The sequence below is a fragment of the Oryx dammah genome, unplaced genomic scaffold, assembly GCF_014754425.2.
Source record: "Oryx dammah isolate SB20612 unplaced genomic scaffold, SCBI_Odam_1.1 HiC_scaffold_27, whole genome shotgun sequence".
NCBI lineage: Eukaryota > Metazoa > Chordata > Mammalia > Artiodactyla > Bovidae > Oryx > Oryx dammah.
The window spans coordinates 99,206,903-99,223,576 of NW_024070211.1; the positions used below are offsets into that span (position 1 = coordinate 99,206,903).

General features: G+C 34.8%; 1 protein-coding gene across 18 annotated transcripts in view; it reads right to left on the bottom strand.

Moving 5' to 3' along the window:
• Positions 1 to 10,008, bottom strand: part of BAZ2B (bromodomain adjacent to zinc finger domain 2B) — a 323,345-nt gene extending 313,337 nt beyond the window's left edge. For 9 of the 18 annotated variants that reach the window (XM_040229165.1, XM_040229170.1, XM_040229166.1 and 6 more), the window contains exon 1: positions 9,602 to 10,006. The gene's annotated coding sequence lies outside the window, so the exon portion shown is untranslated. Of the gene's footprint in view, positions 1 to 9,601 lie in introns of all 18 variants that reach the window. The other 9 variants (XM_040229153.1, XM_040229156.1, XM_040229158.1 and 6 more) reach the window with 3 other exon arrangements.
• Between the last annotated feature and the right edge of the window lie 6,666 nt (positions 10,009 to 16,674).

Consider the following 16,674-nt stretch of genomic DNA (forward strand, 5'->3'; position numbering starts at 1 on the left):
CAAACCTGCAACCCTAGCAGCAGAAGCGGGGAGTCTTAGTCATTAGACTACCAGGGAAATCCCCTACAGCATTCTTCTTTTAAAACAGATTTGATCCACAGTCTCTGTTACTTTGTCTTGCAGTATGCTACACTAACAACCCATAAAAGGAGAAATATATTATCCTATGATTTACAGGCTGCTTCCTCATTTTTTCAGATGCTCAAGATAGGCTTTGCTCCTTCCTATATCACTGTAATGGTTTTTTGTTAATAATGACCCTTTTCCCAAGGAAGTCCAGAAGTTATGTTTCAACAATCACATCATCATGGAAACCAGAAAAGGTAACAAACTCAGATACTAGATAGCCTTTTATTTCCACATTTAATTTACTCAAAACTCACCATCATCAAGATAAGAAATGACTACACAGAAATTTTTAAGTTTTCTTCTAACACGTCCCTTCAAGAAAATGTTCATCACAGTACTGCAAATAAAGGAAATGAAATGAATGTAATTATCTTAGGGCAACAACAATGAAGTTAGGAAAAGTCTAATCCAGAAAATGAAGACTTTCTTTCACATTTGAGTATGAATTTTTTAATTTTTCTTTTTCATAGTCTCTACTCTTTGCGGAATTTTTATTGTAAGTGAAATTCAGTACTGATGTAATTTAAAGTAAGGGCTTTTGTTTTGTTACCTTTTGTCCTTACGGATATTCCCATTATTGACAGTGCAGCCAGTCTGTTTGGCTGTCTTCATTTATCCAAAGGAACTAAAAGAAGTGAAAGTGTTTTCTGAGTCAGAGACATCAAACCCTCTTGGAAAGCCAGTTCCTCACTACCAAATCTAAAAAAAGGAAACAGCAGTGATGTCCTCCCTTTGCTCAATGTTCTTAGCAATGTTCAATGCACTAGGTTTCAAGAAAAACATTTATAAGAGCATAAGAAAAGAATGAGGGAGAAGAAAGCGGTTCTGGTTAATCTTACATTAAACACAATATTTAAGTAACTCTGACCAGGAAGGGCAGTTTTGACAATTTTAACCTTGCTTCCACAAACAACAACCCTATCATTGAAATGGATGATTTGAAACTGATTAACCCACCTTCTCCAGAGAAAGCCAAATGGTCAATTTTGAAAGCAATGGAAAAGCAGGACCCCATAACATTCTCTTTTCCTTCAAAGGTTACCCAACAGTGTTACACAGCTACTCCACATGCCCAATAGACCTAGTTTGAATTAATTTGTTCCACAGGGGGCTCACGCTGTCCTGTTTTAGTTAGATACTTCTTCCAGAGGCTTGAATATTCAGTTTATTCATCTTCTTGGTCTAATTCAAAGCTGTCTAAACCAAATAACCTTTTGTAATGATTCCAGACAAAAGTTATCTCTACTCTGCTGCTGCTGCTGCTGCTGCTAAGTCGCTTCAGTCATGTCCAACTCTGTGCGACCCCATAGACGGCTGCCCACCAGGCTCCCCTGTCCCTGGGATTCTCCAGGCAAGAACACTGGAGTGGGTTGCCATTTCCTTCTCCAATGCATGAAAGTGAAAAGTGAAAGTGAAGTCACTCAGTCGTGTCCGACTCGTAGCGACCCCATGGACTGCAGCCTACCAGGCTCCTCCAACCATGGGATTTTCCAGGCAAGAGTACTATGAGCTTTCACAAACTATTCTATGGCTCACCAAAGTATGCTTGAAGGCAGCATACAGTATGATGAATGAAGGCAGCTGCCCTCCTTTTCCCAAATTAGTAGTAGTAGAGGAATAAAAGTACATCAAATACCTGTGATTCTCCTGTAGTTGCAGGTACTGAGTCAACTCAGTTTTCAAGTAATGTCTAAATTTTCTACTGTTTTGTTGAGCTTCTAATATTTTTAAAAATGGATCCATTACCTCACCTTTCTTTTTATCTAAATATAATTACCTGTTATATAATGAGAATCAGAAAAGGGAGACAAAAATCCTAAACCTTCATTTTGGTGAAAATCTGAGGACTTCGCTCTATCTGATCTACCAAGAAGTGAAGAAGGGAAACTAAACTCATTTGAAATTTACTTCCTTTTACACTAACTCAGCTTACTCTTTGTTAAGCTGTGAAAGAGCAGGGAAATAACTGAAAGGTCAATAGTCAAAAGGCAGAGAGGAAAAAAAAGGCATAGAATAACTCACAAAATGATCAATGTAAACTCAAATAATGGCAAATTAACTATATAAAGTCATTATCCTACAAAATGCAAAGCTGAAACTTAACACATCGTCCTTTAATAACCTTTCAATTTATTATTTAGAAAAAAGTGCAGCCTACTATCAGCTAGATTAAATCTAGCCATATATTCTGTTATATTACCAACATATCCAGCCATTTGTGAAGGCAAGAAAGAGTAAAATGCACTCTTAGGATTGGTACTCAACCTTGAAGTGCTGAAAGCTACTTTATCATCTCGTGTGGGGACAAACACATGCAAGCACATGCGAATCTAACACTATGTGTGTGGGAAGCTCAATATAATCACCACCATTGCAAATCACTCAGGTGTCCACTTATTTGAACATACACAAATCAAAGCAAAGCTCCCTGTGATTCCTACCAGGATATCTGAAATCACATTTAACATTTTCTCCTCCTACAGTTCTCTGTGAAAGCTTGAGATACAGTGGTTTTCTTCTCTCTTTTCAGTCACTACTAGGCAGTACATGTAGGAAACTATTAAAGCTGGACTAGCTTACACATGTCATTTCAATACTGTAATAGCACAGCTGTGCTTTATATTCCAGAAGTGACCTAAAGGCAGAAGAGACTCCTCAGTTTTTTCAGAGTTAGCATTATTCTAATCCAATTACAATGTCTTGTTGATTTTCTTTTCTATCTTGCCTCATATTACTCAAAACTAAAAGTACTATCATTTTTCTACATGTAAGATGAAACTGTTTTACAGGTTAATTAATCACAACTTATTGTTTGCATTGTTTCTTAAAACTATACCTAACTAGTAAAATATAATTAATGATATTTTCATATCAAAGATAATTTGATTATTCATCTATGGACAAAATCATAAAACATACTTTCCAAACATACAATGTCTGTATAATCTTTGTTTGGCGCCAAAATAAGACATATGATAGGTAATGTACATTATTGACCTTTTACATTTAGTTCCTTCAAAGCTTCTTTATTTTATTCAGCATTTAGCTTAAATGAAATATTTAAAATTGAAGCTGTTCTATGTTGCAAACACAGCTAAAATGAAGAGCTGCTGTAGCAGCAGTGACCAGATTTTAAATGCAGGTAGATCAATAAAAAAAAAATATCCACTAAGCACAGGCTCCATGTGTGAGTGGAATGGTTTATAATAGCTTGCAAATGACTATGTGCTTGCTGTAACCAGCTGTTCTTAAATTATGAATATGCAACCAATTCATGTTAAAGCCAAATCCCAGCACTATTTCTACAGAGAAATCCCAGTAGTTTTGCTTGTTCTACATGTTAGCTCTGTTAAGGATACAAATAGCAGTAAGCTTCCGAACAAATAGGACCAAACTATTGGCATTTCATGCACTGGGTCCATTATCACAGCAGGGGATGTCAATCATTGGTACATTCCTATAACAGCTCAGGCAATATGACAATGATCTAGTAGGAAAAAAATCAAAATCTCTGCAGCATACTCAAAGTCCTTCTGACAACCTAATGCTTTCTGACTTCAGCCAATCAGATTGTCAGACCTGACCTACAAGAAGACTTGCATCAAGCTTGAAACATTTAAAAACATCAATCATAAAAACAAAGACAGGACATTGAATTATACAGTATTAACCTCCAGGGTTTGCATACAAAGACCTTAGATTTATTTATGTCCCAGCGAGTTAAGAGCTTCAGGACACCGTTCTTTACACCAAACTGACTGCCAATTTGATGAACCTCTCTGCCCTCAGCAGGAGTGCACCGTCTTTGATTAATGAGTGCATGCTTGTGGAAAAGTGTTAAGAGGAGAAAACAGGAAAAACACACAATTATGTCTACACATCACTAAAGTACAATAATCATCTATAAACAAAATGCTTCTTTTTTCTTACATACACAAGCACACATGTATACACAGAAAGTCAGCAAAGGTTCTGATCTATGCATTAGCTCCATTACTATTACCTCTAACATTTAATTTTCATCTGAAAGGCATTAAAAAACCAAACTACAAGCCAAATGTCATAAGTGATAAATATAACTTTTTAAAGCATTATTTTTTAAAAAATTAAAAACACTATCTTACAGAGTAAATTTTTAAATATGTAAGATAAAAACAGTAGTTTCATCTCATGTTCTTAAGAGCCATTCATTTTAAAAAGTTCAGTGTTTAACTTAAAAATATCAGATCTCTTAAATATTTTACATCTCAGACTACATTATAATGCCACAAATCATATCATTTAAAACATTTAAAAGTCATGTAAATTCACTTTCATTTAAGCTCCATATGTAATTGTAAATTAATCAAATATATTTATTGCTCATTATAGAGTCAAAAAATAAACTTACAAAAAACTTTTTATGACTCTTCTGTTTAGAACTGCTTTCCTTTAAGAAATCCAATGTGGAAAAATTCCTACTTAAATTTGAGATGCTTATTTGCACTACAATTAAAATTGTATCATTTCTAAAAATGAGCTAAGCATTGATATTGCTTTAAAAAAGTTTACATTTAATATACAGCTCAATTTACCATTTAGTTTATATGAGTATCTGACATGACACAAATATTTTATGAGTAAATATATTTCTTAAAATTTGAATCATAGGCTAAGGTAATGGAATAATTTTAAGAAACTGCATGGTGATTATATCAAAAGATTATATAAAAGTATTATTACCTTAGTATAAATTTAACCTTTAGTCTCAGTAATGTATGATCTATTTAAAAGAAAAGCATTTTCATAAACTTATGATTTCAGGAAATCATAATTCAGGAATCACTCAGTGGTGTATTTTAAGTGTTTAAATTTGTTTATATTGTCTAAGAAGGGATTTAATTCAGCAAATTATCTATTCTAATCATCAATTTCACATTTTAAGAATTTCTTTTAAAGGTAAACTATTTTAAGTATGTTAAAAATGTCATACTCTGAAAAACTGTTAGTCTAAAGATTTTAAAATTAAAAATCAATGAATATTGGAACTAGAAAATATCTTTTAACATAGTGATGTTACATTTTATCCTTAAACTCATCATCCTTAAGTTTACACAAATTGTTTTAAATGTTTTTTCTTCTGTTGAGATTATCACTCTTATTCTCCCCCTCGCCTATCTCCTCTCCCTCTGAAGAAAAAAAAACGCAAGTAATTAGAAAAAGCCGAAAACGCCTTGGCACCAATGGGATGATCTGACACCATTTTAGTACCACAGTATGATAGTTGCAACTACCAATAAAAGTAACTAGTAAAATAAAAATATAATTTCAAATTATTTAAAATCTTAAATGATTGTTAGTCCATTACTGAATGTTATTTTACCTCCTCATAAAGAAAATTAAACCCTACATTGCCCTTTTTGTCAATAACTATTCTCTCTTCTGATTATCTTCTGTAACAAAAGTTTAAAGAAATGTTTAATCAAACAAGTCAACAATTTAAAAGCACAATATTTTTAAAGTCTCATGATATAAGATATTTAATTAAATGGAATCAAAAATTTCTTAACTTCACAAGGTAATTAATCCCACAGAATATCAAGTTAATTCAAAATCATTAAACCTTGATAAAATTATTTCCTACGGAGATCAAAATCGCCACATCACTTTGTGCTAAATCCTATCTTCCTTTGATAGTTCTAACCAGGACTAGTTCAAAAACTCACAAACTACAGCTCAAAATCTTTCTTTGATAAATCTTTACACTTAAAAGTAATCAAGTTTTATCACATACTTTGACTAATTCAAGGGATAAGACAAAAAACTAAACTTTTGTGCAACTGTAATATCCTACATCTTGTATAGTAACACAAAAGTAGCAACAAAGACATTAACAATTGCAGTTCAAGCTGGGAGTGACTGTTCTGTTTCAATTCAATGACACCACTAATGGCTTCTTAGCAGTTCCATGAAATCAACCAGCTGTCAAGTTGATGCATCAGAAGGAACAGTTATGCACTCCCATAAGAAAAAGCAACACATCAGGATGTTTGGCAAAACATCTGCTCCTTTACACTGTAGTTCTATAATAAACATGCAAACAAAGAAATGGGAAAAAGGGCAACAGAATTAAAATTCCAAGGTTTCCATTACAGTCTCATATGCATTTTAAATAAATGGCTTACAAAAATAAAAACAAATTTCTGCCAAGTTGAATAAGTTATTTTAAATCTTTTGAAAATGTAAAATATTACTCAGATTCTTCTAGGAAGACAAAACTACATATAAATTGTTCCATTTTTAAAACTGAGAGTAAACTATAGTTACCAAGTAAAATCTTATTATTATTTTATATACAAAACTCAGAAAGTATTACTAACATATGCCCTTCTTTCATTTAATGTGTTTAGTAACTTATGCTAACAGTATTCTAATAAATGCATTTTCAAGACTGAAGAGTCTAAAAATATTGTTCAAGAGTGTTTGAAACAGTAAATGCTGCTACAGTTCAGCCCTAGTATAACATATAACAGCAAATATACTATCCCCTGTATTTCAAAATATGTATCTACTCCTATTTCTGTCCAAACCATTATATGAATACAACATTAAGTTCTTACAAATAATTTCCTATTTTAAAGCATATAATTTTATTTTCTTTAAAAAAAAGAAAGGGAAAAACTCATCATCACAGGCTTTAAATACTTTTACATTCAGCCATTCATTTCAAATATTTATAAAATCTGCTTTTTTCTATCTGAAACTTACAAGAGCCTCAATGTATGGAAGTTATTGATTATGCAGCACAGTGACAATATGTACAGTGTTTACAATAGGTGTGAGACATCAAACGTACTTAACTCCCATTTTCTTAAACTGCTTATCCTCTGTGCTTGCCATTTATAATCTGCCAAATCTTCTAGTCCTTTGTTGCATGTATAATTTAGAACCATCTGTTCTATGTGCTTTTAACTATTTAAACATTTTTCACCTACCTACGATTCACATAAATGTCAGACATTCAATTCAGTCAAGCTTTCTGTATTGCGTTTTACATAAAGCAAATCTCTAAATAAATAGCATAGCAGATAACACCAAATAAGACTGCTACAGTGATAGAAACATACCATATACAACCTAAGTTTTTATGTGTTAGACAAATCTTTCAATGTACTTGGAATTGTTTCTATTAGCTTTTTTTTGAGTTAATGGTAGTCAATGTTTTTCCCCAACCCAGAAGACAAAGAGAATGCAAATTAAATACAGACAGTTTCATGTCCTTGTTAGAAGAGAAGTAAATATGCTGACTGAAAATGACTACAGGAGATAGAATTCCACTTTCCCATTCAATTTGCATTGCCTCTTATTTATATACCAGTCAGTATATCATTAAGTTTGATCATGTGACCAACCGAACTTTAGTGAGGGGAAAAACTATTTTAGACAAGCAAATTAAAACACCATAAGTTTTTACTGTTTATCTTTTCATAATGGCTGACAAAAGAGCATATAGCTTGAGATTATAAAATATATTTTTAAATCAATGTTGCCTTTTAAACACTAACTATATTTTTACCAATCATTTTACTTAATATCTGCTACTATATTTTTAAAGTATCCAGTATCTCCAGCTTTTTTTGAAAACTGTATCTTCAAAATGCAAAGAAATAAGTAAAAAAACAGAACAGTTAATTACAAGAAAGAATCTAGGTCCTCTAAAATAAGTATACATAAATATTAACCAAGCTGATTAAAGAAAAATCCACAGGAGTGGAGTAAATAAAAAAGGAAACATGCAAACATTCAAATCCTTTAAAGTAAGTATAAAAAACATATACACAAAAGCCTGGTAAATACTAAAGACCACTGTTTCCACCATTTTTTCGCACATAGTTTTCCACCTGTTACCAAAACATAAAATGTGCAGACACCGAGGGCTCATTTTGAGAGCAGAACACAAAAATAAGCAGAACAGCCTATCGTTAACCTGTAAGTTACATGGTCCTTCACATGGTCGCTTAAAACACGGAAAAAATTAAGCGAAAATTTTACTCCTGGTAAAATTTCTTCATAAAGTTTACATGACGTCACTGGGCCCCCTGAACATTCCCTAAACTTTGAATCTTAACCAGACACACTTTTTGACTTTCTGAGGTTTCTTCCCAGTCTTTGAAAAATAAAAATTAAAAAAAAGAGAGAGAGACTTGGGAATAAAAACTGCCCAAGATGGCGAAACGCTTGTTGTTTAGAGGGCAGAGGGAAAAAAAAATGGAGGATATTGTAATATACACAAAGGGATAAATTTCAGCAACTCGGCCAAGGACTGCAGCTGCTTCTCTCTTTATAAGGAAGCAACACACAAAAGATAAATACAGAAGGAGAGAAAAGAAGGGAAAATCTCCCAAACAGTAGGGCCAGTTCTGACTCTCCAAACATTTCCTTCCCTTCCCAAGTCCCATTTCTGGGGTTCGTGGAATTACTTTAAGAGGATAGGAGCCGCGAATGGGAAGGGAGGAGGGGAAGGGGAGCAAAAAGATTAAAAGAGCGAAGAGTTGAGAACAGGAGGCAGCTCCCGGGGAAAAACTGCTAGGAGACAGACATGACTGTAGGAAAAGCTATGCTCCTCTAATCTCTACGTACTGAAACAGACTTTCCAGGTATCCAGATCTTTTCCCAGTTCCACCTGCCCCTACTCCCACCCCACCCCACCCAGCTCACTTTCTGTAAACTCCCAAGCCCCAGCTACTCGGGGAGAGAGAGCAAAAGAGACCCGAATTGGGGGTGGGGGGTGGCAGGCGCAGCTTATCAGTCCTACAGGGAAGAGGGGGCGGAGGCAGAAAAGGGCAGCAGTAGGCGGAGGGGGGGGGGGGGCGGGGGGGTAATCTTGAAACTACCCCGGCGGGGATGGGGGGAGCAGCGGTTATTCCCGGGTAGGAACGGCGATCGCAACCGTGCCAGAGGTGATTTTTTGAGAAGCCAAACTGTTGGCGGCGACCTGAGCGCTGGAAGCCGCAGGGAGGAAAAAGGACATGCGAAGCGCCGGCGGCCGAGCAGGGAGGCCGGCACAAAGGAGGCGGACTCGCGGCGGCAGCGTCTGCCCACGCCGGGGGAGGCACGGCCCGCGGCCCTGCTAGACCGAAGTCCCGCACTGGCGGCTACGAATAAAGTTTACGTTCTCCTGAGACCGCACTCCCCACCTCCCACCCAGGACCGCGCATCTCCGCGTCCTCCTCCCCCAAACTGCAATCGGGACCCCGAGCACCACCCCAGCCTTCCAGCCAGCACAACAAAGAGACACACCGACCGGCGAGGGTAAACAGCCGCGGCCGGGCGTGCAGGGCGGGCAGGGCAAGCGCCTCCAGATAAGCAACTCCGGAGTCTAACCCACTCGCAGGAGCGCAGTTTCTTCTCTTTTTCGGTTTCAAACGGCTTTACAATATTTGGAATTTTCATCTTCACCCGCACCCCTCACACCCGAGGATTTTAAACTCACCTTTACTTTCGAACTGAGAGTTGGCGGTGGATGGGATTTTTGCCTTCCCCAGATGGTTTAAGGTTAGGATTTTTGTTTTGGAAACCCCACCACCTCCTTATTTCTATTATTATTTTTTGCAAGAAAGTATAAGGAGAGTTGGAGTGGAGGTGAGATTTGTGATCGGCAAAGCCCTGGACGCCCTCCTTCTCCGTCTTCCGCCTCTCTCTCTCTGATTAGTTCCTATCCAGCAGCAGATTGAAGCAGGAGATGATTCTTCTCAAGGTTTGTTCAGCAGCTTCACTTCTAGGCGAAGGCTTCATGAACCAAGTGACGTCAACCAACAAGGCTTCTCTCTCTCTCCTCTCTCTAACAATGAAAGTTGCTGTTAACAAGGGAAAAAAGAGAGAGAATTGTTTATACCATTTCAGTTCCAATAATAAATGACCCATCAGCTCCTAAAGTAGCCAAGGGAGGGAGGGGGTGGCTTCTTCCTCCAAAGAATCCTGTAGCTTTGAGTTTGCACCGATTCTTGTTCCAGGAAAAAGTTAAGGAACTCTAATGTTTTGTTTTACTTTTAAAAGTAGAGAAGACAGAGAATAGGACTGAAAACGTAATTTTTTTAAAAAAAGTACACGGGCGAATAGGGAGCGTAGATTAATCATGTTCACCTAAACTTTGTCTGTAAACTCAGAATTTGGTTAAAATCTAAAAGTCAACTAAATGTAATATATTTGGAACTCAAAATAAAAAGCAAGACACAAAATGGTCCCAGGATAAAATGCTACTGCCCTAACCCGGGAAGGTTAAGCTGCTGTAATGTTTATGCACTGAGTTAAAATTTAAATAAAACGTTAAAGTAATAAGTCGTTTTAAAGTTATACGTTAAAACTGCAAAAGGTAACCTCAATAGTCCCCCCCACACACACACTTCTGAGAAGGCAAAAAAGGTGGGGAGAGGATAGCTAATTGTAGGAATTAAAACACTTAAAATATCCAGTTAAGACTAGGTAACTTATTGCTCCATCTTTAAATTACACACGAGGTATGCTATTTGTCTGCCCCACAATTTCTAACTTCCTATTTTTTACCCTTCCATTTTCCTCCACCAATTTCAACATCCTGAAACCAATAAAGTTAAACTAAAGGTGAAGTACACCCTATCCCCTCCTACAGCACACCACCCTATAGTTTCCTTAAAAAAAATTTTTTTGAAGACCTTATCCTTAGTAACACTTTATTACCAAAGAAGATAAATATTTAATTTTTTTTTTCATTGAGGTAGTGTTTTTCCCCTGGAACACATTAAAAGTCCCAAAAGTTCATATAACTAAAAACTGCATAAATTAATTTTCAGGATGAAGAGTAAGTGAAGGCAACCTATAGAAAAATAATTTCACCATATATGTATATTTTGTACATGCATATGTGGATAAATGTATCTTAAAAGATGCTATTGTTTTATGTTTCCTCTTCAGCCACTGGCTGTGATTTTAATTGTGCTGGAGGATCTTCATTAGTATTAACACATGGGGAGATTTCACAAAGCTGCTTCATTAGGAAAAAAAAAAAGCTTGGCAGACTAGGTCTTTTTGCATGCACTGAGAATGTCAGCCTTACCTCGGTCATTTGTAACATAATAAGTGCAAGTACAATGATTGCAATGCAGGAGCACTGGGGGAAGGGCAGAAATACTGCCTGTCTAATAGGGATATCTGAAAAGAAGGCTGCTCATTACATAGTAAAATGTATGCTAAAAATTAGTGAAGATGATGTCTCAGGAGACTGATGCTAAATAAATTAATGTGCTGATATGTTTTTAATTATTATTTTTGTAATAGTTTATTTCATTCTCAGGATTCACATTGAGCAGCAAAGCTGTGCTAGCACTTATTGATTTTTTTTCCCTGCCACATTCCCGGAATACAGATTTTAATCATTTCACTACACCACACTCAGTAATTTCATTAAAAACTGGAACCTTCCATCCCCAGAAAAGCATTTAATTTCAATGACATACAATTCTGGTCTTAGCAGAAAACTGTCTCCACAGTAAAAGCTGGCCTAAGGTTCAAATGCATAATTTAATCCTGAGTTTTCCATGCTCTGCATTCCTTTGAAGCTATAATTTGAGTAACTACCTAATAACTGTAATAAGGATAATAATTTCCTTATAATATATTATTAACTCATATTTAATTAACTCAAAGGCCAAGTTCTGTACATGTATGACTGGGTCAACAGTTCCACAATATCAAAATTTACTAATAATGTTAAAGAAAACTACAGATTCCAGTATAAGTGTGGAAAGCTAGCATTCAGATATTACTTTAGCAAAGTAACATGTAAAAAAGTTGATGCATTTTATATAATACGGGTCATTACTCAAAACAGTATTTTTAAATATTTGGAATTAAACAGGACAATTCACTGATATTTCTGTGTGTAAATAAAGTATTTTAATATTAATATTTCAACAATCCATTTCAGACATTTTGTCTAATCATTAGCATTACTGCTTGAAAATATTCAATTTTGAAAGTATAAAAAGAAATAGCTGGATTCAAATTGTTTCAATTTTCATATAAGAATTCTCTAAACATTTCTCTGGAAATAAAGTTGTGGCACACTTGAATAACTTAGATAACTAAGAATGTATCTTTTACTTACTTAAATACTTTTAAAATAGACTGCATAGCATAATTCAAAGTTTGGTTCCAATAAAATGCTGAAATAATAATACTGGCTTTGAAGATGGCATACTGGCTTTCCAGACAATGTTTCATAAGAATATATAATTTACATTGCCTAGTTTTTACAAAAAATCACCTGTGGGGAAAACTGTTTAACATAAGAAAACTTATTTAGTAATTAAAATTTTTAATATATGCCTAATCAATAGAAAAAATGGTACACAGATAATGCAAGTGACTAACTTACATATATATGTATAATTTCAAGTTGAAGCCATATATAACAAAGTTTTTTTCTCTTGGTTGAATAATGAAGTAACTTAAGAGTATCATCAAACATTGAAATAAAGGGTAAATGTGGTAATAATAAAGAATTTGATTTTGGTGTGTTTAAAATATTTTAAAACTATTTTTATTATCATCAAGGGCTCTTTACATAGTTTGAAAAATATTTTTTAAATACAGTTGACAAGTGAAAAACTCATAGATTGATATAATAAAATGAACTTATGTATTTTAATAAAAACTTCAATTTTTATATTAAAATATACATTTAAAATAATTTGGTGTTATTTGGTAATTCAAATATATTATTATCCAATTTATACCTTTAAGACTGATTTTTAAAATAATGAAATATTAAAAATTTTAAACTGGATTACTCTAGTATTTGATAGCCGCTTACTAGGAAGTTATGGTTAAATTATTTTTAAATCTGATTCTTTCTCTTTTTGATGTAATCACATTTGATTATTTCAAAGATGACAACATAGAGTTGGGGGGGTGGAGAAAAAATAATTATAAGTTATAAAATAATTTGGCTCCCATAGCACTTAGTCTTCTATTTAAGTTCATCATTTAAATTAGTACTTGATCATGTACAGAATTATGAAAGAATTTAATGATCAAATAGATCTTTTCCAATATAAGTAAAATCCTATATGTGATATACACCTAGACTAATTATTCATACCAATAATTATTCTACATTAGTACCGTAAATTAATTATTCTACCACTATAGACTAAATTGTACTTTTTTTATAAAGCATTATCTATTCTTAGGACCAAGACAGAACTTCATAAACAGGAAGAGATAAAGACGGACAGGTATCCTACTGTAGGTTCGGTTACATGGACCTTCAGAGAGAAAGGAACTGTCATGTGCAGAGAACAAAGTCTAGGCTGACGACAAACTACAAGAAGCCAAACGAATGAGAGATCTTAATAGTAGAACCACCTGGCCACTGTCATGTCTTGTTTCTGTTTCAATCAGTACAGACTAATGAAGCTTTATTTGTTTTCATTCACTGAACAAACATTTGAGTGCTTGCTATATGCTACGCACTCTGCTAGAGGCTAGAAAAAACATGAAAGCTCACATTCTAGCTGATGTTGAAAGTGTGAAATTTCTGGGAGATCAGAGACTTACAAAAACCACATTTTAAAGATACAAATAATAAAGTTTTGCTAGAATAAAGAGGATGGATCTACTAATTCTGACTAAGAGTCTATATAAAAGCTTTATCAAAGAAAGGCCATTTGAACTGCATCTCAAATACTGAGAGCTTACCAGGCAAAGAAGACAGGAGCAAATTCTAAGTGAAAGAAAGAAACCATAAATTTACAGTATAAAAGCTACCAGGTCTGATGTCCATCCAGTAGTCAGAAATTCAGTGTAACAGGAATACTCAGTGTGAGTTGTAGAATAACAGGGACTAAAGAGGAAAAGGAGGCTGGGAGCTGAGTGTAAGGCTTTATGTGCCTTGGTTGAATTTATCCTGAAAGCCAACAAAGGTCAGCAAAGAAGTAACATGATCAACATTATTTTTAGAAAAAATTAACTGTATAGATAGTGCAGATGATAGACTATATTATGAAGAGTTATCTTAAGAGACCATGAGAAAACGGTACAAGGCAGTGGTACTGGAGGTTTAAAGCAAAGTAAATGTAGATTTTGTGACAAACTGAGTTAAAGAAAAGGACGGATGAGAGGAAAACTAAATTTCTGGCTTAGGGAACTGGGCAAATGCTGCAGTCATTTAATCAGGTCCAGAATAGAGAATACATAAGGGAAGACAAATCATAAGGTACTCTGGAATTAGAACTTGAATTTATGCTTTATAGGTCATTTTTAAATGGGATTATTAAAATCAACTGAACAGTTTTTTCAAAATGTGCATTCCCAGGTCCAATATGTAGAGACTCACTATGTCTGGGTGGGGTCAAGTGTTTATTTTCTTTTAAAAAAAACTCTTGATAGTGCTTTCAATAAACACTGCTGCAGATTCATAACACTGTTACGGAACTTCCCTGGCAGTCCAGTGGTTAAGACCACGTTTCCACTATAGGGGGCAAAAGTTCCTCCTGGTGGAGGCGCTAAGATCTTGCAAGCCATGCGGCCAACAACAACAACAACAACAGAAAGAATGCTGCTACTAGCATAAATTGATTATAAAATTCATTTGGAATTAAAAAAGAAAAAAAAGAAAAGCCTAGAAAACCCTGAAAAAGAACATGGGGGGGGTGTCATATCAGATATTAAATATGCTATAAAGGCTTAATAATTTAATGGTAGCATTCATTGGCACATGAAAAAAAAAAGACCAATAAAATAGAAAGTTGAGAAATTACCCAAGTGCATATATATGGAAATTTAACATAGATAAAAGCTGTATCTCAAAGCAGTAAAGAAAAGATGGACTTTTTCATAAGTGGTGTTGAGATAACTGAGTAGTCATAAGGAAAAAGATGAATTGGGATCTGTTCCAAGAATAAATTTCAAAAAGATCAGATATTTAAATATAAACATTTGAATCATTCAAGTACTAGGAGAAATTACAGGTCAATTCCTCTGTAAGTGAAGAGTATGGAAAATGTTCCTAGCAATGGTCAAAACTAGATGAAGTGAAAATATATATGAAAAACATTTGTAACATATAAGAGACAATTTAATAACCCTACATATAAAGAGTATCCAAAAATGAATAAAACACCAACACCCTGAGAGAAAAATGGCAAGAGATATGAACAGACATTTCACAGAAAAAGAAATGCAAATGCCCTTTAAATAGAAACATTCTCAACCTTCTTCATAAGAGAAATGCAAATTAAAATCACTGAGATACTATGTCTCACCCAACAAATTGGCAAAAATTCAAAATTTTCACAGCACAGCCTGTTAGTAAGGCAGTTGTGGGGAAAAGGAACACTCTCAAATATTTCTTGTTAAACTGAAAAATAGAAAAAGCCCAACAAAAGAGATGTTATGGAATCTAGCAAAGTTACATATACATTTTATTTTTTGTCTGGCAAATCCCACTTCCAAGAATCTGACCAAAAAAGAAGTTATTCATTGAAGCATTGTTTCTTCATTGAAGCAAAAGTTTCTATGAAAATTAATACAGAAGCCTCAATAAAATGTAGTCTGAAAGTCAAAAGAAGGAGCTGTCACCCATGTTCCAGTTACAGTCCACACAGATCCCAACAGAAAGAGACATACCGTGCATCTCCAGCTGGAAGTAATATGGTTTTACCACAAATGCTAGCAAGAGGAAGGCATCTCTTCCTTGCCTGGCAACAGCTCAGCCAATGGGACTGTCACAACTTGGTCAATTAAGAGCCATTACACTTTGTACTCTCAGTTTCCTCAATGGACTTCTTATCAACATCTCTCCTGACTCTCCCATCTCCTCTATAAGAATTTGCTTTCTTTTGCTTTATTGAACTTGCTTGTGGTTCACACAGTTGCATCTCCCAAACTGCAATTCTGTGTTGCTCCCTAAGAAACCCCCTTTTGCTGGTAAAATAACTGGTTTTTCATTGTTTCAGGCTAACATATGGAAATAACCCACAAGTCCATCATAGTGAAATGGCTGAATAATTATGATACATACATGCAGTGAAGTACTATGCAATTTTTAAAAGGGAATAAAGAATATATGCAATATAAAGTAATTCACTGTCAACTCCAGTATATATTGTTGAGTAAAAATATCAAAGTGGAAGAAAGCATCTATGGCATATTACCATTCATCTATCTCACTTTTTAAATTAAATGAAAAGTCAAAACCTTAAAACACATAGTGGCTCAGACGTGTCCAACTCTTTGTGACTCAATAGATTGTACCCTGCAAGGCTCCCCTGTCTATGGAATTCTCCAGGCAAGAGTACTAGACTGGGTTGCCATTCCCTTCTCCAAGGTATCTTCCCAACCGCAGGGATCAAACCCAGGTCTCCTAAATTGCAGGCAGATTCTTTACCATCTGAGCCACCAAGGAAGCCCTTAAAAATGGTTACCTGTAAAAAAGAAGGGAACAGAGGAGCAAAGATGTAATAACAGGAAGTTTTCTCATAAAAATGTGATTTCAGAAACATAGAATATATACAAATATAATTTACA